Source organism: Somniosus microcephalus, unplaced genomic scaffold (genome assembly GCF_052327205.1).
Source record: "Somniosus microcephalus isolate GS21.2 unplaced genomic scaffold, FLI_Smic_1.0 scaffold39, whole genome shotgun sequence".
Classification (NCBI taxonomy): Eukaryota; Metazoa; Chordata; class Chondrichthyes; order Squaliformes; family Somniosidae; genus Somniosus; species Somniosus microcephalus.
This window is the reverse complement of record NW_028225226.1, coordinates 740241-762715: the sequence shown is the minus strand read 5'-3', so window position 1 is coordinate 762715 and position 22475 is coordinate 740241. Positions and strand designations below refer to the sequence as shown.

Genomic DNA, 22475 nt, shown 5'->3' with positions numbered 1-22475 from the left:
GAAATGTCTCCTCATCTGAGTCTCAAATAGCCGGCCCCTAATCCTCAGACTCTGCCCCCCAGTTCTAGACTCTCCAGCCAGGGGAAACAACCTCTCAGCTTCTATCCTTTCAAGCCCTCCAAGAAAATTGTACCTTTCAATGACAACACATCTCGTACTTCTGAACTCCAGAGATTATAGGCCCAATCTACTCAATCTCTCCTCATAGGACAATCCAATCATCATTGAAAACAATCAGGTTTGATTCCCAGTCAGGGATTTCAGTTCTGACAAAGACAATTGAAGTCTGTGAGAATCTTATTAATTGTATTAAAACGAACAAAAATGTGTGTTGCACACTGAAGGAAATTGTAACATGTTTGCTGGGTGACAGTCAAACTTAAATAACTTTCTTCATAGATTCATAGATTTATAGCCAAAGGCGACTGTTTTATCCAGCGTTTCCGTAGTGTAGTGGTTATCACGTTCGCCTAACACGCGAAAGGTCCCCGGTTCGAAACCGCGCGGAAACATTTTGTAAATCATGTTCATTTAAATCGTAGAAAAATGGATCAATTCGCATTTGTTATGCAATGTAACAAAGTCCTGTTACATTTGTGTTATTCTGTACAGTTGTACACACACACAGAACACTACGGTTTCGCTCGCTCACTTCCGTTTCCAGCCCTGACCGTGCAGACAGCCCCTCTCAAAGTTGCACATTCCGGCTGCTTTCAGTTGAATTGTGAAAGATTATTCAAGGATCCTGCAGCTTTACCTCGGTTCACAACAGCAGATCTAAGCCCCGTTTCTGCAAACTACAAACCATGTTTTCCAGAATTCCAAGGTGTATACGGAACTCAACCATTAAAATTCCCTTCATTAACCACAGGGGTTCAGGCAATTTTCTATGATTCTATAAAAAGTTATTGAAGTTTGACTGTCATCCGGTATACATGTTAGCAATTCCTGCAGTGTGCAACAAAATGTTGTGGGTTGATTAATGATAATAGAAACAGTTATGAAGTGTCTCACAGACTTCAATGATCCCTTAATACCGTTGGTTAACAATAATCTATCAATTGCAGGTTAAAATGAGGAATTCATATTGCATCTTTGAAAGAGCTATCCAATCAGTCCCACTCCGCTGCTCTTCCCCCATAGCCCTGCTGACACTCCTGCCAGTGGAAACGGTTTCCCCCTTAATTTTGATCACCTCTATTAAATCTCCCCTGACCAGTGAATAATGGAGCTCAACGCGGGCAAGTGTCAGATCATCCACTTGGGGCCTAGCAAAGATCAGTCAGTGTGTGGTCTGAAAACATCATGTGAGAGTATCGGTTTTTTCTGTGAAATAGCCGGTCCCGTTAAATTTTACAAATGTTGCCCCAGATCGCTGCTCTCTCAAGCAATGAACATTTTAAACCATTCTCCTGAAATGCAATGTGTAAAATGAGATATGGGTTAACAGTTCAGGAGATGCAAAGAGCAAAATAAATGAATGAAGTTTCGACTGTCCCTCAGTAACCATATTATTATGTCTTACATTCCGCAAAATAAAGTTACCGGTTAATTAATGGTGATTAAAGCAGTTCTTATTTATTCACATTAGATGCATGTAATTAATTTAATAAAATTACATCGCATTCATGAATAAGAAACGGTGATATCAAAATTTCTTCCCTAACCGTGAATCGAACCCAGCCTGCAACACTGATAGGAATAAATTATTGAATCATTTAATGGTGCCTCGAAAAATATCACACTACTAAATTAAAATCACTGCTTTAATGTGTTTCGGTGTTGAAGGGGATTGAAAAAAGCCCAGACTGCGCCCGCGGTGAGACAGAGTTCGAACTTACAAAGAAATTGGTGCTGCGAAGTAACCGCCAAGCGAAAGCTGACAACGATTAAAGAAGGAGACAGCGCTCAATATAAAGGAAGAGCTCACAAAAGTTAACTTTCTGTATTCTGTGTAAAAGGACTCTCAAATCCTTGAATATACTCAATGACTGAGCATCCACTGCCCTCTGAGGTTGAGAATTGCAAAGATCACAAGCCTCTGAGTGAAGAAATGTCTCCTCATCTGAGTCTCAAATAGCCGGCCCCTAATCCTCAGACTCTGCCCCCCAGTTCTAGACTCTCCAGCCAGGGGAAACAACCTCTCAGCTTCTATCCTTTCAAGCCCTCCAAGAAAATTGTACCTTTCAATGACAACACATCTCGTACTTCTGAACTCCAGAGATTATAGGCCCAATCTACTCAATCTCTCCTCATAGGACAATCCAATCATCATTGAAAACAATCAGGTTTGATTCCCAGTCAGGGATTTCAGTTCTGACAAAAACAATTGAAGTCTGTGAAAATCTTATTAATTGTATTAAAACGAACATAAATGTGTGTTGCACACTGAAGGAAATTGTAACATGTTTGCTGGGTGACAGTCAAACTTAAATAACTTTCTTCATAGATTCATAGATTTATAGCCAAAGGCGACTGTTTTATCCAGCGTTTCCGTAGTGTAGTGGTTATCACGCTCGCCTAACACGCGAAAGGTCCCCGGTTCGAAACCGGGCGCAAACATTTTGTAAATCATGTTCATTTAAATCGTAGAAAAATGGATCAATTCGCATTTGTTATGCAATGTAACAAAGTCCTGTTACATTTGTGTTATTCTGTACAGTTATACACACACACAGAACACTACGGTTTCGCTCGCTCACTTCCGTTTCCAGCCCTGACCGTGCAGACAGCCCCTCTCAAAGTTGCACATTCCGGCTGCTTTCAGTTGAATTGTGAAAGATTATTCAAGGATCCTGCAGCTTTACCTCGGTTCACAACAGCAGATCTAAGCCCCGTTACTGCAAACTACAAACCATGTTTTCCAGAATTCCAAGGTGTATACGGAACTCAACCATTAAAATTCCCTTCATTAACCACAGGGGTTCAGGCAATTTTCTATGATTCTATAAAAAGTTATTGAAGTTTGACTGTCATCCGGTATACATGTTAGCAATTCCTGCAGTGTGCAACAAAATGTTGTGGGTTGATTAATGATAATAGAAACAGTTATGAAGTGTCTCACAGACTTCAATGATCCCTTAATATCGTTGGTTAACTAAAATCTATCAATTGCAGGTTAAAATGAGGAATTCATATTGCATCTTTGAAAGAGCTATCCAATCAGTCCCACTCCGCTGCTCTTCCCCCATAGCCCTGCTGACACTCCTGCCAGTGGAAACGGTTTCCCCCTTAATTTTGATCACCTCTATTAAATCTCCCCTGACCAGTGAATAATGGAGCTCAACGCGGGCAAGTGTCAGATCATCCACTTGGGGCCTAGCAAAGATCAGTCAGTGTGTGGTCTGAAAACATCATGTGAGAGAATCGGTTTTTTCTGTGAAATAGCCGGTCCCGTTAAATTTTACAAATGTTGCCCCAGATCGCTGCTCTCTCAAGCAATGAACATTTTAAACCATTCTCCTGAAATGCAATGTGTAAAATGAGATATGGGTTAACAGTTCAGGAGATGCAAAGAGCAAAATAAATGAATGAAGTTTCGACTGTCCCTCAGTAACCATTTTATTATGTCTTTCATTCCGCAAAATAAAGTTACCGGTTAATTAATGGTGATTAAAGCAGTTCTTATTTATTCACATTAGCTGCATGTAATTAATTTAATAAAATTACATCGCATTCATGAATAAGAAACGGTGATATCAAAATTTCTTCCCTAACCGTGAATCGAACCCAGCCTGCAACACTGATAGGAATAAATTATTGAATCATTTAATGGTGCCTCGAAAAATATCACACTACTAAATTAAAATCACTGCTTTAATGTGTTTCGGTGTTGAAGGGGATTGAAAAAAGCCCAGACTGCGCCCGCGGTGAGACAGAGTTCGAACTTACAAAGAAATTGGTGCTGCGAAGTAACCGCCAAGCGAAAGCTGACAACGATTAAAGAAGGAGACAGCGCTCAATATAAAGGAAGAGCTCACAAAAGTTAACTTTCTGTATTCTGTGTAAAAGGACTCTCAAATCCTTGAATATACTCAATGACTGAGCATCCACTGCCCTCTGAGGTTGAGAATTGCAAAGATCACAAGCCTCTGAGTGAAGAAATGTCTCCTCATCTGAGTCTCAAATAGCCGGCCCCTAATCCTCAGACTCTGCCCCCCAGTTCTAGACTCTCCAGCCAGGGGAAACAACCTCTCAGCTTCTATCCTTTCAAGCCCTCCAAGAAAATTGTACCTTTCAATGACAACACATCTCGTACTTCTGAACTCCAGAGATTATAGGCCCAATCTACTCAATCTCTCCTCATAGGACAATCCAATCATCATTGAAAACAATCAGGTTTGATTCCCAGTCAGGGATTTCAGTTCTGACAAAAACAATTGAAGTCTGTGAAAATCTTATTAATTGTATTAAAACGAACATAAATGTGTGTTGCACACTGAAGGAAATTGTAACATGTTTGCTGGGTGACAGTCAAACTTAAATAACTTTCTTCATAGATTCATAGATTTATAGCCAAAGGCGACTGTTTTATCCAGCGTTTCCGTAGTGTAGTGGTTATCACGCTCGCCTAACACGCGAAAGGTCCCCGGTTCGAAACCGGGCGCAAACATTTTGTAAATCATGTTCATTTAAATCGTAGAAAAATGGATCAATTCGCATTTGTTATGCAATGTAACAAAGTCCTGTTACATTTGTGTTATTCTGTACAGTTATACACACACACAGAACACTACGGTTTCGCTCGCTCACTTCCGTTTCCAGCCCTGACCGTGCAGACAGCCCCTCTCAAAGTTGCACATTCCGGCTGCTTTCAGTTGAATTGTGAAAGATTATTCAAGGATCCTGCAGCTTTACCTCGGTTCACAACAGCAGATCTAAGCCCCGTTACTGCAAACTACAAACCATGTTTTCCAGAATTCCAAGGTGTATACGGAACTCAACCATTAAAATTCCCTTCATTAACCACAGGGGTTCAGGCAATTTTCTATGATTCTATAAAAAGTTATTGAAGTTTGACTGTCATCCGGTATACATGTTAGCAATTCCTGCAGTGTGCAACAAAATGTTGTGGGTTGATTAATGATAATAGAAACAGTTATGAAGTGTCTCACAGACTTCAATGATCCCTTAATATCGTTGGTTAACTAAAATCTATCAATTGCAGGTTAAAATGAGGAATTCATATTGCATCTTTGAAAGAGCTATCCAATCAGTCCCACTCCGCTGCTCTTCCCCCATAGCCCTGCTGACACTCCTGCCAGTGGAAACGGTTTCCCCCTTAATTTTGATCACCTCTATTAAATCTCCCCTGACCAGTGAATAATGGAGCTCAACGCGGGCAAGTGTCAGATCATCCACTTGGGGCCTAGCAAAGATCAGTCAGTGTGTGGTCTGAAAACATCATGTGAGAGAATCGGTTTTTTCTGTGAAATAGCCGGTCCCGTTAAATTTTACAAATGTTGCCCCAGATCGCTGCTCTCTCAAGCAATGAACATTTTAAACCATTCTCCTGAAATGCAATGTGTAAAATGAGATATGGGTTAACAGTTCAGGAGATGCAAAGAGCAAAATAAATGAATGAAGTTTCGACTGTCCCTCAGTAACCATTTTATTATGTCTTTCATTCCGCAAAATAAAGTTACCGGTTAATTAATGGTGATTAAAGCAGTTCTTATTTATTCACATTAGCTGCATGTAATTAATTTAATAAAATTACATCGCATTCATGAATAAGAAACGGTGATATCAAAATTTCTTCCCTAACCGTGAATCGAACCCAGCCTGCAACACTGATAGGAATAAATTATTGAATCATTTAATGGTGCCTCGAAAAATATCACACTACTAAATTAAAATCACTGCTTTAATGTGTTTCGGTGTTGAAGGGGATTGAAAAAAGCCCAGACTGCGCCCGCGGTGAGACAGAGTTCGAACTTACAAAGAAGTTGGTGCTGCGAAGTAACCGCCAAGCGAAAGCTGACAACGATTAAAGAAGGAGACAGCGCTCAATATAAAGGAAGAGCTCACAAAAGTTAACTTTCTGTATTCTATGTAAAAGGACTCTCAAATCCTTGAATATACTCAATGACTGAGCATCCACTGCCCTCTGAGGTTGAGAATTGCAAAGATCACAAGCCTCTGAGTGAAGAAATGTCTCCTCATCTGAGTCTCAAATAGCCGGCCCCTAATCCTCAGACTCTGCCCCCCAGTTCTAGACTCTCCAGCCAGGGGAAACAACCTCTCAGCTTCTATCCTTTCAAGCCCTCCAAGAAAATTGTACCTTTCAATGACAACACATCTCGTACTTCTGAACTCCAGAGATTATAGGCCCAATCTACTCAATCTCTCCTCATAGGACAATCCAATCATCATTGAAAACAATCAGGTTTGATTCCCAGTCAGGGATTTCAGTTCTGACAAAGACAATTGAAGTCTGTGAAAATCTTATTAATTGTATTAAAACGAACAAAAATGTGTGTTGCACACTGAAGGAAATTGTAACATGTTTGCTGGGTGACAGTCAAACTTAAATAACTTTCTTCATAGATTCATAGATTTATAGCCAAAGGCGACTGTTTTATCCAGCGTTTCCGTAGTGTAGTGGTTATCACGTTCGCCTAACACGCGAAAGGTCCCCGGTTCGAAACCGGGCGGAAACATTTTGTAAATCATGTTCATTTAAATCATAGAAAAATGGATCAATTCGCATTTGTTATGCAATGTAACAAAGTCCTGTTACATTTGTGTTATTCTGTACAGTTGTACACACACACAGAACACTACGGTTTCGCTCGCTCACTTCCGTTTCCAGCCCTGACCGTGCAGACAGCCCCTCTCAAAGTTGCACATTCCGGCTGCTTTCAGTTGAATTGTGAAAGATTATTCAAGGATCCTGCAGCTTTACCTCGGTTCACAACAGCAGATCTAAGCCCCGTTACTGCAAACTACAAACCATGTTTTCCAGAATTCCAAGGTGTATACGGAACTCAACCATTAAAATTCCCTTCATTAACCACAGGGGTTCAGGCAATTTTCTATGATTCTATAAAAAGTTATTGAAGTTTGACTGTCATCCGGTATACATGTTAGCAATTCCTGCAGTGTGCAACAAAATGTTGTGGATTGATTAATGATAATAGAAACAGTTATGAAGTGTCTCACAGACTTCAATGATCCCTTAATATCGTTGGTTAACTAAAATCTATCAATTGCAGGTTAAAATGAGGAATTCATATTGCATCTTTGAAAGAGCTATCCAATCAGTCCCACTCCGCTGCTCTTCCCCCATAGCCCTGCTGACACTCCTGCCAGTGGAAACGGTTTCCCCCTTAATTTTGATCACCTCTATTAAATCTCCCCTGACCAGTGAATAATGGAGCTCAACGCGGGCAAGTGTCAGATCATCCACTTGGGGCCTAGCAAAGATCAGTCAGTGTGTGGTCTGAAAACATCATGTGAGAGAATCGGTTTTTTCTGTGAAATAGCCGGTCCCGTTAAATTTTACAAATGTTGCCCCAGATCGCTGCTCTCTCAAGCAATGAACATTTTAAACCATTCTCCTGAAATGCAATGTGTAAAATGAGATATGGGTTAACAGTTCAGGAGATGCAAAGAGCAAAATAAATGAATGAAGTTTCGACTGTCCCTCAGTAACCATATTATTATGTCTTTCATTCCGCAAAATAAAGTTACCGGTTAATTAATGGTGATTAAATCAGTTCTTATTTATTCACATTAGATGCATGTAATTAATTTAATAAAATTACATCGCATTCATGAATAAGAAACGGTGATATCAAAATTTCTTCCCTAACCGTGAATCGAACCCAGCCTGCAACACTGATAGGAATAAATTATTGAATCATTTAATGGTGCCTCGAAAAATATCACACTACTAAATTAAAATCACTGCTTTAATGTGTTTCGGTGTTGAAGGGGATTGAAGAAAGCGCAGACTGCGCCCGCGGTGAGACAGAGTTCGAACTTACAAAGAAGTTGGTGCTGCGAAGTAACCGCCAAGCGAAAGCTGACAACGATTAAAGAAGGAGACAGCGCTCAATATAAAGGAAGAGCTCACAAAAGTTAACTTTCTGTATTCTGTGTAAAAGGACTCTCAAATCCTTGAATATACTCAATGACTGAGCATCCACTGCCCTCTGAGGTTGAGAATTGCAAAGATCACAAGCCTCTGAGTGAAGAAATGTCTCCTCATCTGAGTCTCAAATAGCCGGCCCCTAATCCTCAGACTCTGCCCCCCAGTTCTAGACTCTCCAGCCAGGGGAAACAACCTCTCAGCTTCTATCCTTTCAAGCCCTCCAAGAAAATTGTACCTTTCAATGACAACACATCTCGTACTTCTGAACTCCAGAGATTATAGGCCCAATCTACTCAATCTCTCCTCATAGGACAATCCAATCATCATTGAAAACAATCAGGTTTGATTCCCAGTCAGGGATTTCAGTTCTGACAAAGACAATTGAAGTCTGTGAGAATCTTATTAATTGTATTAAAACGAACAAAAATGTGTGTTGCACACTGAAGGAAATTGTAACATGTTTGCTGGGTGACAGTCAAACTTAAATAACTTTCTTCATAGATTCATAGATTTATAGCCAAAGGCGACTGTTTTATCCAGCGTTTCCGTAGTGTAGTGGTTATCACGTTCGCCTAACACGCGAAAGGTCCCCGGTTCGAAACCGCGCGGAAACATTTTGTAAATCATGTTCATTTAAATCGTAGAAAAATGGATCAATTCGCATTTGTTATGCAATGTAACAAAGTCCTGTTACATTTGTGTTATTCTGTACAGTTGTACACACACACAGAACACTACGGTTTCGCTCGCTCACTTCCGTTTCCAGCCCTGACCGTGCAGACAGCCCCTCTCAAAGTTGCACATTCCGGCTGCTTTCAGTTGAATTGTGAAAGATTATTCAAGGATCCTGCAGCTTTACCTCGGTTCACAACAGCAGATCTAAGCCCCGTTTCTGCAAACTACAAACCATGTTTTCCAGAATTCCAAGGTGTATACGGAACTCAACCATTAAAATTCCCTTCATTAACCACAGGGGTTCAGGCAATTTTCTATGATTCTATAAAAAGTTATTGAAGTTTGACTGTCATCCGGTATACATGTTAGCAATTCCTGCAGTGTGCAACAAAATGTTGTGGGTTGATTAATGATAATAGAAACAGTTATGAAGTGTCTCACAGACTTCAATGATCCCTTAATACCGTTGGTTAACAATAATCTATCAATTGCAGGTTAAAATGAGGAATTCATATTGCATCTTTGAAAGAGCTATCCAATCAGTCCCACTCCGCTGCTCTTCCCCCATAGCCCTGCTGACACTCCTGCCAGTGGAAACGGTTGCCCCCTTAATTTTGATCACCTCTATTAAATCTCCCCTGACCAGTGAATAATGGAGCTCAACGCGGGCAAGTGTCAGATCATCCACTTGGGGCCTAGCAAAGATCAGTCAGTGTGTGGTCTGAAAACATCATGTGAGAGTATCGGTTTTTTCTGTGAAATAGCCGGTCCCGTTAAATTTTACAAATGTTGCCCCAGATCGCTGCTCTCTCAAGCAATGAACATTTTAAACCATTCTCCTGAAATGCAATGTGTAAAATGAGATATGGGTTAACAGTTCAGGAGATGCAAAGAGCAAAATAAATGAATGAAGTTTCGACTGTCCCTCAGTAACCATATTATTATGTCTTACATTCCGCAAAATAAAGTTACCGGTTAATTAATGGTGATTAAAGCAGTTCTTATTTATTCACATTAGATGCATGTAATTAATTTAATAAAATTACATCGCATTCATGAATAAGAAACGGTGATATCAAAATTTCTTCCCTAACCGTGAATCGAACCCAGCCTGCAACACTGATAGGAATAAATTATTGAATCATTTAATGGTGCCTCGAAAAATATCACACTACTAAATTAAAATCACTGCTTTAATGTGTTTCGGTGTTGAAGGGGATTGAAAAAAGCCCAGACTGCGCCCGCGGTGAGACAGAGTTCGAACTTACAAAGAAGTTGGTGCTGCGAAGTAACCGCCAAGCGAAAGCTGACAACGATTAAAGAAGGAGACAGCGCTCAATATAAAGGAAGAGCTCACAAAAGTTAACTTTCTGTATTCTGTGTAAAAGGACTCTCAAATCCTTGAATATACTCAATGACTGAGCATCCACTGCCCTCTGAGGTTGAGAATTGCAAAGATCACAAGCCTCTGAGTGAAGAAATGTCTCCTCATCTGAGTCTCAAATAGCCGGCCCCTAATCCTCAGACTCTGCCCCCCAGTTCTAGACTCTCCAGCCAGGGGAAACAACCTCTCAGCTTCTATCCTTTCAAGCCCTCCAAGAAAATTGTACCTTTCAATGACAACACATCTCGTACTTCTGAACTCCAGAGATTATAGGCCCAATCTACTCAATCTCTCCTCATAGGACAATCCAATCATCATTGAAAACAATCAGGTTTGATTCCCAGTCAGGGATTTCAGTTCTGACAAAGACAATTGAAGTCTGTGAAAATCTTATTAATTGTATTAAAACGAACAAAAATGTGTGTTGCACACTGAAGGAAATTGTAACATGTTTGCTGGGTGACAGTCAAACTTAAATAACTTTCTTCATAGATTCATAGATTTATAGCCAAAGGCGACTGTTTTATCCAGCGTTTCCGTAGTGTAGTGGTTATCACGTTCGCCTAACACGCGAAAGGTCCCCGGTTCGAAACCGGGCGGAAACATTTTGTAAATCATGTTCATTTAAATCGTAGAAAAATGGATCCATTCGCATTTGTTATGCAATGTAACAAAGTCCTGTTACATTTGTGTTATTCTGTACAGTTGTACACACACACAGAACACTACGGTTTCGCTCGCTCACTTCCGTTTCCAGCCCTGACCGTGCAGACAGCCCCTCTCAAAGTTGCACATTCCGTCTGCTTTCAGTTGAATTGTGAAAGAGTATTCAAGGATCCTGCAGCTTTACCTCGGTTCACAACAGCAGATCTAAGCCCCGTTACTGCAAACTACAAACCATGTTTTCCAGAATTCCAAGGTGTATACGGAACTCAACCATTAAAATTCCCTTCATTAACCACAGGGGTTCAGGCAATTTTCTATGATTCTATAAAAAGTTATTGAAGTTTGACTGTCATCCGGTATACATGTTAGCAATTCCTGCAGTGTGCAACAAAATGTTGTGGGTTGATTAATGATAATAGAAACAGTTATGAAGTGTCTCACAGACTTCAATGATCCCTTAATACCGTTGGTTAACTAAAATCTATCAATTGCAGGTTAAAATGAGGAATTCATATTGCATCTTTGAAAGAGCTATCCAATCAGTCCCACTCCGCTGCTCTTCCCCCATAGCCCTGCTGACACTCCTGCCAGTGGAAACGGTTTCCCCCTTAATTTTGATCACCTCTATTAAATCTCCCCTGACCAGTGAATAATGGAGCTCAACGCGGGCAAGTGTCAGATCATCCACTTGGGGCCTAGCAAAGATCAGTCAGTGTGTGGTCTGAAAACATCATGTGAGAGAATCGGTTTTTTCTGTGAAATAGCCGGTCCCGTTAAATTTTACAAATGTTGCCCCAGATCGCTGCTCTCTCAAGCAATGAACATTTTAAACCATTCTCCTGAAATGCAATGTGTAAAATGAGATATGGGTTAACAGTTCAGGAGATGCAAAGAGCAAAATAAATGAATGAAGTTTCGACTGTCCCTCAGTAACCATATTATTATGTCTTTCATTCCGCAAAATAAAGTTACCGGTTAATTAATGGTGATTAAATCAGTTCTTATTTATTCACATTAGATGCATGTAATTAATTTAATAAAATTACATCGCATTCATGAATAAGAAACGGTGATATCAAAATTTCTTCCCTAACCGTGAATCGAACCCAGCCTGCAACACTGATAGGAATAAATTATTGAATCATTTAATGTTGCCTCGAAAAATATCACACTACTAAATTAAAATCACTGCTTTAATGTGTTTCGGTGTTGAAGGGGATTGAAAAAAGCCCAGACTGCGCCCGCGGTGAGACAGAGTTCGAACTTACAAAGAAGTTGGTGCTGCGAAGTAACCGCCAAGCGAAAGCTGACAACGATTAAAGAAGGAGACAGCGCTCAATATAAAGGAAGAGCTCACAAAAGTTAACTTTCTGTATTCTGTGTAAAAGGACTCTCAAATCCTTGAATATACTCAATGACTGAGCATCCACTGCCCTCTGAGGTTGAGAATTGCAAAGATCACAAGCCTCTGAGTGAAGAAATGTCTCCTCATCTGAGTCTCAAATAGTCGGCCCCTAATCCTCAGACTCTGCCCCCCAGTTCTAGACTCTCCAGCCAGGAGAAACAACCTCTCAGCTTCTATCCTTTCAAGCCCTCCAAGAAAATTGTACCTTTCAATGACAACACATCTCGTACTTCTGAACTCCAGAGATTATAGGCCCAATCTACTCAATCTCTCCTCATAGGACAATCCAATCATCATTGAAAACAATCAGGTTTGATTCCCAGTCAGGGATTTCAGTTCTGACAAAGACAATTGAAGTCTGTGAAAATCTTATTAATTGTATTAAAACGAACAAAAATGTGTGTTGCACACTGAAGGAAATTGTAACATGTTTGCTGGGTGACAGTCAAACTTAAATAACTTTCTTCATAGATTCATAGATTTATAGCCAAAGGCGACTGTTTTATCCAGCGTTTCCGTAGTGTAGTGGTTATCACGTTCGCCTAACACGCGAAAGGTCCCCGGTTCGAAACCGGGCGGAAACATTTTGTAAATCATGTTCATTTAAATCGTAGAAAAATGGATCAATTCGCATTTGTTATGCAATGTAACAAAGTCCTGTTACATTTGTGTTATTCTGTACAGTTGTACACACACACAGAACACTACGGTTTCGCTCGCTCACTTCCGTTTCCAGCCCTGACCGTGCAGACAGCCCCTCTCAAAGTTGCACATTCCGTCTGCTTTCAGTTGAATTGTGAAAGATTATTCAAGGATCCTGCAGCTTTACCTCGGTTCACAACAGCAGATCTAAGCCCCGTTACTGCAAACTACAAACCATGTTTTCCAGAATTCCAAGGTGTATACGGAACTCAACCATTAAAATTCCCTTCATTAACCACAGGGGTTCAGGCAATTTTCTATGATTCTATAAAAAGTTATTGAAGTTTGACTGTCATCCGGTATACATGTTAGCAATTCCTGCAGTGTGCAACAAAATGTTGTGGGTTGATTAATGATAATAGAAACAGTTATGAAGTGTCTCACAGACTTCAATGATCCCTTAATACCGTTGGTTAACTAAAATCTATCAATTGCAGGTTAAAATGAGGAATTCATATTGCATCTTTGAAAGAGCTATCCAATCAGTCCCACTCCGCTGCTCTTCCCCCATAGCCCTGCTGACACTCCTGCCAGTGGAAACGGTTTCCCCCTTAATTTTGATCACCTCTATTAAATCTCCCCTGACCAGTGAATAATGGAGCTCAACGCGGGCAAGTGTCAGATCATCCACTTGGGGCCTAGCAAAGATCAGTCAGTGTGTGGTCTGAAAACATCATGTGAGAGAATCGGTTTTTTCTGTGAAATAGCCGGTCCCGTTAAATTTTACAAATGTTGCCCCAGACCGCTGCTCTCTCAAGCAATGAACATTTTAAACCATTCTCCTGAAATGCAATGTGTAAAATGAGATATGGGTTAACAGTTCAGGAGATGCAAAGAGCAAAATAAATGAATGAAGTTTCGACTGTCCCTCAGTAACCATATTATTATGTCTTTCATTCCGCAAAATAAAGTTACCGGTTAATTAATGGTGATTAAAGCAGTTCTTATTTATTCACATTAGATGCATGTAATTAATTTAATAAAATTACATCGCATTCATGAATAAGAAATGGTGATATCAAAATTTCTTCCCTAACCGTGAATCGAACCCAGCCTGCAACACTGATAGGAATAAATTATTGAATCATTTAATGGTGCCTCGAAAAATATCACACTACTAAATTAAAATCACTGCTTTAATGTGTTTCGGTGTTGAAGGGGATTGAAAAAAGCCCAGACTGCGCCCGCGGTGAGACAGAGTTACGAACTTACAAAGAAGTTGGTGCTGTGAAGTAACAGCTGGGCGAAAGCTGACACCGATTGAAGGACGAGAAACCGCTCAATATAAAGGATGAGCTCACAAACGTTAATTTCTGTATTCTGTGTAAAAGGACTCCCAAATTCTTGAATATACTCAATGACTGAGCATCCACTACCCTCTGAGGTTGAGAATTGCAAAGATTCACAAGCTTCTGAGTGAAGAAATGTCTCCTCATCTGAGTCTCAAATGGCCGGCCCCTTATCCTGAGACTCTGCCTCCTAGTTCGAGACTCTCCAGCCAGGGGAAACAACCTCTCATCTTCTACCGTTTCATGCCCTCCAAGAAAATTGTACCTTTCAATGACAACACATCTCGTACTTCTGAACTCCAGAGATTATAGGCCCAATCTACTCAATCTCTCCTCATAGGACAATCCAATCACCATTGAAAACAATCAGGTTTGATTCCCAGTCAGGGATTTCAGTTCTGACAAAGACAATTGAAGTCTGTGAGAATCTTATTAATTGTATTAAAACGAACAAAAATGTGTGTTGCACACTGAAGGAAATTGTAACATGTTTGCTGGGTGACAGTCAAACTTAAATAACTTTCTTCATAGATTCATAGATTTATTGCCAAAGGCGATTGTTTTATCCGGCGTTTCCGTAGTGTAGTGGTTATCACGTTCGCCTCACACGCGAAAGGTGCCCGGTTCGAAACCGGGCGGAAACATTTTGTAAATCATGTTCATTTAAATCGTAGAAAAATGGATCAATTCGCATTTGTTATGCAATGTAACAAAGTCCTGTTACATTTGTGTTATTCTGTACAGTTGTACACACACACAGAACACTACGGTTTCGCTCGCTCACTTCCGTTTCCAGCCCTGACCGTGCAGACAGCCCCTCTCAAAGTTGCACATTCCGGCTGCTTTCAGTTGAATTGTGAAAGATTATTCAAGGATCCTGCAGCTTTACTTCGGTTCACAACAGCAGATCGAAGCCGCGTTGCTGCAAACAACAAACCATGTTTTCCAGAATTCCAAGGTGTATACGGAACTCAACCATTAAAATTCCCTTCATTAACCACAGGGGTTCAGGTAATTTTCTATGATTCTATAACAAGTTATTAAAGTTTGACTGTCATCCGGTATACATGTTAGCAATTCCTGCAGTGTGCAACAAAATGTTGTGGGTTGATTAATGATAATAGAAACAATTATGAAGTGTCTCACAGACTTCAATGATTCCTTAATACCGTTGGTTGACTAAAAGCTATCAATCGCAGGTTAAAATGAGCAATTCATGATGCATCTTTGAAAGAGCTATCCAATCAGTCCCACTCCGCTGCTCTTCCCCCATAGCCCTGCTGACACTCCTGCCAGTGGAAACTGTTTCCCCCATAATTTTGATCACCTCTATTAAATCTCCCCTGACCAGTGATTAATGGAGTTCAACGCGGGCAAGTATCAGATCATCCACTTGGGGCCGATCAAAGATCGGTCAGTGTGTGGTCTGAAAACATCATGTGAGAGAATAGATTTTTTCTGTGAAGTAGCCGCTCCCGTTAAATTTTACAAATGTTGCCCCAGATCGCTGCTCTCTCAAGCAATGAACATTTTAAACCATTCTCCTAAAATGCAATGTGTAAAATGAGATATGAGTTATCAGTTCAGGAGATGCAAAGAGCAAAATAAATGAATGAAGTTTCGACTGTCCCTCAGTAACCATATTATCATGTCTTTCATTCTGCAAAATAAAGTTACCGGTTAATTAATGGTGATTAAAGCAGTTCTTATTTATTCACATTAGATGCATGTAATTAATTTAATAAAATTACATCGCATTCATGAATAAGAAACGGTGATATCAAAATGTCTTCCCTAACCGTGAATCGAACCCAGCCTGCAACACTGATAGGAATAAATTATTGAATCATTTAATGGTGCCTCGAAAAATATCACACTACGAAATTAAAATCACTGCTATAATGTGTTTCGGTGTTGAAGGGGATTGAAAAAAGCCCAGACTGCGCCCGCGGTGAGACAGAGTTCGAACTTACAAAGAAGTTGGTGCTGCGAAGTAACCGCCAAGCGAAAGCTGACAACGATTAAAGAAGGAGACAGCGCTCAATATAAAGGAAGAGCTCACAAACGTTAACTTTCTGTATTCTATGTAAAAGGACTCTCAAATCCTTGAATATACTCAATGACTGAGCATCCACTGCCCTCTGAGGTTGAGAATTGCAAAGATCACAAGCCTCTGAGTGAAGAAATGTCTCCTCATCTGAGTCTCAAATAGCCGGCCCCTAATCCTCACACTCTGCCCCCCAGTTCTAGGCTCTCCAGCCAGGGGAAACAACCTCTCAGCTTTTATCCTTCCAAGCCCTCCAAGAAAATTATACCTTTCAATGAGAACACCTCTCGTTCTTCTGAACTCCAAAGATTATAGGTCCAATCTGCTCAATCTCTCCTCATAGGACAATCCTATCATCATTGAAAACAATCAGGTTTGATTCCCAGTCAGGGATTTCAGTTCTGACAAAGACCATTGAAGTCTGTGAGAATCTTAATAATTGTATTAAAACCAACAAAAATGTGTGTTGCACACTGAAGGAAATTGTAACATGTTTGCCGGGTGACAGTCAAACTTTTAATAACTTTCGTCAGAGATTCATAGATTTATAACAAAAGGCAACTGATTTCTGCAGCGTTTCCGTAGTGTAGTGGTTATCACGTTCGCCTAACACGCGAAAAGTCACCGGTTCGAAACCGGGAGGCAACATTTTGTAAATCATGTTCATTTAAATCGTAGAAAAATGGATCAATTCCCATTTGTTATGCAAAGTAACAAAGTCCTGTTACATTTGTGTTATTCTGTACAGTTATGCACACACACAGAACACTACGGTGTCGCTCGCTCACTTCCGTTTCCAGCCCTGACCGTGCAGACAGCCCCTCTCAAAGCTACACAATCCGGCTGCTTTCAGTTGAATTGTGAAAGATTATTCAAGGATCCTGCAGCTTTACTTCGGTTCACAACAGCAGATCGAAGCCGCGTTGCTGCAAACAACAAACCATGTTTTCCAGAATTCCAAGGTGTATACGGAACTCAACCATTAAAATTCCCTTCATTAACCTCAGGTGTTCAGGTAATTTTCTATGATTCTATAACAAGTTATTAAAGTTTGACTGTCATCCGGTATATATGTTAGCAATTCCTGCAGTGTGCAACAAAATGTTGTGGGTTGATTAATGATAATAGAAACAATTATGAAGTGTCTCACAGACTTCAATGATTCCTTAATACCGTTGGTTGACTAAAAGCTATCAATCGCAGGTTAAAATGAGCAATTCATGATGCATCTTTGAAAGAGCTATCCAATCAGTCCCACTCCGCTGCTCTTCCCCCATAGCCCTGCTGACACTCCTGCCAGTGGAAACTGTTTCCCCCATAATTTTGATCACCTCTATTAAATCTCCCCTGACCAGTGATTAATGGAGTTCAACGCGGGCAAGTATCAGATCATCCACTTGGGGCCGAGCAAAGATCGGTCAGTGTGTGGTCTGAAAACATCATGTGAGAGAATAGGTTTTTTCTGTGAAGTAGCCGGTCCTGTTAAATTTTACAAATGTTGCCCCAGATCGCTGCTCTCTCAAGCAATGAACATTTTAAACCATTCTCCTAAAATGCAATGTGTAAAATGAGATATGAGTTATCAGTTCAGGAGATGCAAAGAGCAAAATAAATGAATGAAGTTTCGACTGTCCCTCAGTAACCATATTATCATGTCTTTCATTCTGCAAAATAAAGTTACCGGTTAATTAATGGTGATTAAAGCAGTTCTTATTTATTCACATTAGATGCATGTAATTAATTTAATAAAATTACATCGCATTCATGAATAGGAAACGGTGATATCAAAATTTCTTCCCTAACCGGGAATCGAACCCAGCTCGCGATACTGATAGGAATACGTTATTGAATCATTTGATGGTGCCTCAAAAAATATCACACTGCTAAATTAAAATCACTGCTTTAATGTGTTTCGGTGTTGAAGGGGATTGAAAAAAGCCCAGACTGCGCCCGCGATGAGACAGAGTTCGAACTTACAAAGAAGTTGGTGCTGTGAAGTAATAGCTGGGCGAAAGCTGACACCGATTGAAGGACGAGAAACCGCTCAATGTAAAGGATGAGCTCACAAACGTTAATTTCTGTGTTCTGTGTAAAAGGACTCCCAAATTCTTGAATATACTCAATGACTGAGCATCCACTGCCCTCTGAGGTTGAGAATTGCAAAGATTCACAAGCCTCTGAGTGAAGAAATGTCTCCTCATCTGAGTCTCAAATGGCCGGCCCCTTATCCTGAGACTCTGCCTTCTAGTTCGAGACTCCCCAGCCAGGGGAAACAACCTCTCATCTTCTAACCGTTTCAAGCCCTCCAAGAAAATTGTACCTTTCAATGACAACACATCTCGTACTTCTGAACTCCAGAGATTATATGCCCAATCCACTCAATCTCTCCTCATAGGACAATCCTATCATCATTGAAAACAATCAGGTTTGATTCCCAGTCAGGGATTTGAGTTCTGACAAAGACAATTGAAGTCTGTGAGAATCTTAATAATTGTATTAAAACCAACAAAAATGTGTGTTGCACACTGAAGGAAATTGTAACATGTTTGCTGGGTGGCAGTCAAACTTTAAAAACTTTCTTAATAGATTCATAGATTTATAGCAAAAGGCGACTGCTTGATCTAGCGTTTTCGTAGTGTAGTGGTTATCACGTTCGCCTATCACGCGAAATGGTCCCCGGTTCGAAACCGGGCGGAAACATTTTGTAAATCATGTTCATTTAAATCGTAGAAAAATGGATCAATTCGCATTTGTTATGCAATGTTGCAAAGTCCTGTTACATTTGTGTTATTCTGTACAGTTGTGCACACACACAGAACACTACGGTTTCGCTCGCTCACTTCCGTTTCCAGCCCTGACCGTGCAGACAGCCCCTCTCAAAGTTGCACATTCCGGCTGCTTTCAGTTGAATTGTGAAAGATTATTCAAGGATCCTGCAGCTTTACCTCGGTTCACAACAGCAGATCTAAGCCCCGTTTCTGCAAACTACAAACCATGTTTTCCAGAATTCCAAGGTGTATAGGGAACTCAACCATTAAAATTCCATTCATTAACCACAGGGGTTCAGGCAATTTTCTATGATTCTATAAAAAGTTATTGAAGTTTGACTGTCATCCGGTATACATGTTAGCAATTCCTGCAGTGTGCAACAAAATGTTGTGGGTTGATTAATGATAATAGAAACAATTATGAAGTGTCTCACAGACTTCAATGATCCCTTAATACCGTTGGTTAACTACAATCTATCAACATACACTTAAAATTCGTTTAGGTAAATTTTGACAAGGTTTAAAATTTTAAGTTTTACATTTATATTTCAAAACATTCAATTTGAATTTTAAATCATAGATTCATAGAATCATAGATTGATACGGCACAGAAGGAGCCCATGAAGCCCATTGAGTCTGTGCTGGCACTTTGAAAGAGCTCTTCAAATAATCCCACTCCCCTGATGTTTCACACAGAATCACACAGAAACCCCACAATGCAGATAGAGGCCATTTTGGCCCATCGAGCCTGCACCGACACATGTCCCACCCGATTCCCGTAACCCCTACACGAACACATATCCCACCCTATCCCCGTAACCCCACGTATTTAATCCCCCTAACACTAAGGGTCAATTTAACATAGCCAATCAACCTAACCTGCACACCTGCAAATTTCTCCTTTACAATGATTTATTCAATTCTCTTTTGAAAGTTACTATTGTGTCTGCTTCACCGCCCTTTCAGGCAGCGCATTCCCGATCACAACAACTGGCTGCGGTAAAAAAAACTCCTCATCTCCCCTCTGGTACCTTTTGCCGGTTTGGTTCAATCGATGTCCTCCAGTTACCGACCCTCCTGCCACTGGAAACAGATTCTCCTTATTTACTCTTATCAAAACATCTTGTAAATTTACAAACCTCGATTAAATTTCCTCTTAATCTTCTGCGGAAAAACAATTGCAGCTTCTCAGTCGATCAACATAACTGAAGTCAACTCATCCCTGGGGCCACTCGCTCTTTGTGCTTGTCTCTCTTTTTTGTCTCTGTCTGTCAATCTCTTTGTCCCTGCCTCTCTCTTTGTCCCTATCTCTCTCCTTGTCTCTGCCTCTCTCTTTGTCCCTGTCACTCTCTTTGTCTCTGCCTCCCTCTTTGTCCCTGTCTCTCTATCTGTCTGTCTGTCTCTTTCTCACTCTGTTCACAGTTAGCTTCTAGTTCTGATCAAACACTGCAAGTTTCAGTTCCACGTTAGTGTAGTGGTGAGTATCCCCGCCTGTCACGCGGGAGACCGGGATTCAATTCCACGACGGCAGGTTTTTTTTTAACAACCCCAATTTTTTAATTTCTTCCCAGTTCCTTGAAATGCTCCTTGGAAAAGTTGAACTGAAAAAGTTCAAGTGAAATAATTTTAAAAGATTTACCGACATAAGAAGAACTGTACAAAAACTTCCTGCACCTGTTCCTCGTTGGAATCGTGCTCCCCTCTATTTCCCTCTCACTGTTGTGTGGGGCAGAGAGGAGTCATAACGGCACAGAATGAGACCATTGAATGCTTAATTAAATTCATTTATTTTGAACATGTGACCATTTATTCTTACTTCCGTGGTGTGAAATGTTATTTATTTGGAGATTTCTATTATGCTTATGGGATTCCGTACATAAAGCATCATAGGAATCCCCTGCGTGATTGGTTGGCCTGGCCAATGGATGCTGCCGAACCATGAGCGCCAATGGTATCCGTGGGCCTTTATGCTTGCGTACGCCAGCAGGCCCAAGACCGCAAGAGTGCGAAGCTCCGGAGACACCAGTTAATTGGGATTTGTTTCTCGGTTCGGAGGCGAAAGCCGGCGCCAAGCCTCCGATCGCAATCTCAAGGCCCATCGTATTTTAGGAGGCTGGTTTAAAATGTTTATTACTTACGACATCAGGAATCTGGGGCAAATTTTGTTCAATATAACCGGGTCGGTTATTGCGCAGAATAAAAATCTTCCACTCGAACATATCCACCCGGGCTCGATTTGGGAACTGTTCATGTAGGAGGCGAACATGATCGTCGCTGCACTATGGAAACCGGTGCGTTAGTGTCCACGGAAAAGCGAATCAGCATCGAGCATAAAATCTGATGGCGATCATTTTCAGATGCAATGCAGTCAGCCATTACATAAATTGAATAATTTTACAGTGAAAAGATTTGGAAGTATTACTCGCATCTGTGCCTTTAGTTAAAGTTTGTGGCGTCTGACTCCCGCTCATGTCTCTGAATAAGAAAGGAGAGGCTTGACATTGACCAGACTGCACTGCGCCTGGTGTTTGTGAACTCATCCTTTTTATTGAACGGTTTCTCATTCATTGACCGGCGTCAGCATCAGCTCAGCGATTACTTCGCAGCACCAACTTAATTGTAAGCTCCAACCTCTCTCACCCCGGGCGTTGCATAGTGATTTTATCGTCATTTTCAATCCCCTTCTTCTGCACCGAAACAAATTGTTGCCGTGATTTTAAAACAATGCTGCGTGATTCATAGCGATCACCTTTAAATGATTCAGAAAACCACTCCTTTCACCTCCGTAGCACGGGATCGATTCCTGGTAAGAAAAGTAACTTTTATAACACAGTTTTAAAATCAAAATCTGATGAAATTGACTACATTCAGCTGATGGGAAAATTTAGAATTGTTTTAATTACCATTAATTAACCGATAACTTTCTTTTGCAGAATGAATTAATTAATAGCTTTGCACCATTTAAAAAATATTCTGTTTGTCTATTCTCCCTACCACAGTGAATAACCTCACATTTCCCTACATTATACTCCGTCTGCCGCCTTATTGCTTATCACTGAATCTGTCTATATCCCATTGTAGGCTCTTTGTGTCCTCACAGCTTACTTTCCCACCTAGCTTTGTATCATCAGAAAACTTGGATACATTACACTCTGTCCCTTCATCTAAGTCAGTAATATAGACTGTAAATAGCTGAAGCATGCGCACTTGATCCTTGCGGCACCCGACTAGTTACAGCCTGCCAATCTGAAAATGACCCGTTTATCCCTAATCTCTGTTTTCTGTCCGTTAACCAATGCTCTATTCTTGCTAATACATTACCTCCAGTCCCATGAGCCCTTATCTTGTGTAACAACCTGTTACGTGGTGCCTTATCGAATGCCTTTTGGAAATCCAAATATGCTGCCTCCACTGGTTCCCCTTATAGTTCCAATTAATGCC

The 22475-nt window shown here is 40.6% G+C and overlaps 9 non-coding genes across 9 annotated transcripts; all 9 read left to right on the top strand.

Annotated features, from left to right (window-relative positions):
- The first annotated feature begins 439 nt into the window (after positions 1-439).
- Positions 440-512, top strand: trnav-aac (transfer RNA valine (anticodon AAC)). Its single transcript has one exon. It is a non-coding gene; the product is annotated as a tRNA-Val (tRNA).
- A 1977-nt stretch (positions 513-2489) lies between these two features.
- trnav-aac (transfer RNA valine (anticodon AAC)) lies at positions 2490-2562 on the top strand. The gene has a single exon. It is a non-coding gene; the product is annotated as a tRNA-Val (tRNA).
- Positions 2563-4539: 1977 nt separating this feature from the next.
- On the top strand, positions 4540-4612 carry trnav-aac (transfer RNA valine (anticodon AAC)). The gene has a single exon. It is a non-coding gene; the product is annotated as a tRNA-Val (tRNA).
- A 1977-nt stretch (positions 4613-6589) lies between these two features.
- Positions 6590-6662, top strand: trnav-aac (transfer RNA valine (anticodon AAC)). The gene has a single exon. It is a non-coding gene; the product is annotated as a tRNA-Val (tRNA).
- A 1977-nt stretch (positions 6663-8639) lies between these two features.
- trnav-aac (transfer RNA valine (anticodon AAC)) lies at positions 8640-8712 on the top strand. Its single transcript has one exon. It is a non-coding gene; the product is annotated as a tRNA-Val (tRNA).
- Positions 8713-10689: 1977 nt separating this feature from the next.
- On the top strand, positions 10690-10762 carry trnav-aac (transfer RNA valine (anticodon AAC)). The gene has a single exon. It is a non-coding gene; the product is annotated as a tRNA-Val (tRNA).
- A 1977-nt stretch (positions 10763-12739) lies between these two features.
- Positions 12740-12812, top strand: trnav-aac (transfer RNA valine (anticodon AAC)). Its single transcript has one exon. It is a non-coding gene; the product is annotated as a tRNA-Val (tRNA).
- Positions 12813-14790: 1978 nt separating this feature from the next.
- trnav-cac (transfer RNA valine (anticodon CAC)) lies at positions 14791-14863 on the top strand. Its single transcript has one exon. It is a non-coding gene; the product is annotated as a tRNA-Val (tRNA).
- A 4029-nt stretch (positions 14864-18892) lies between these two features.
- Positions 18893-18966, top strand: trnad-auc (transfer RNA aspartic acid (anticodon AUC)). The gene has a single exon. It is a non-coding gene; the product is annotated as a tRNA-Asp (tRNA).
- The last annotated feature ends 3509 nt before the right edge of the window (positions 18967-22475 follow it).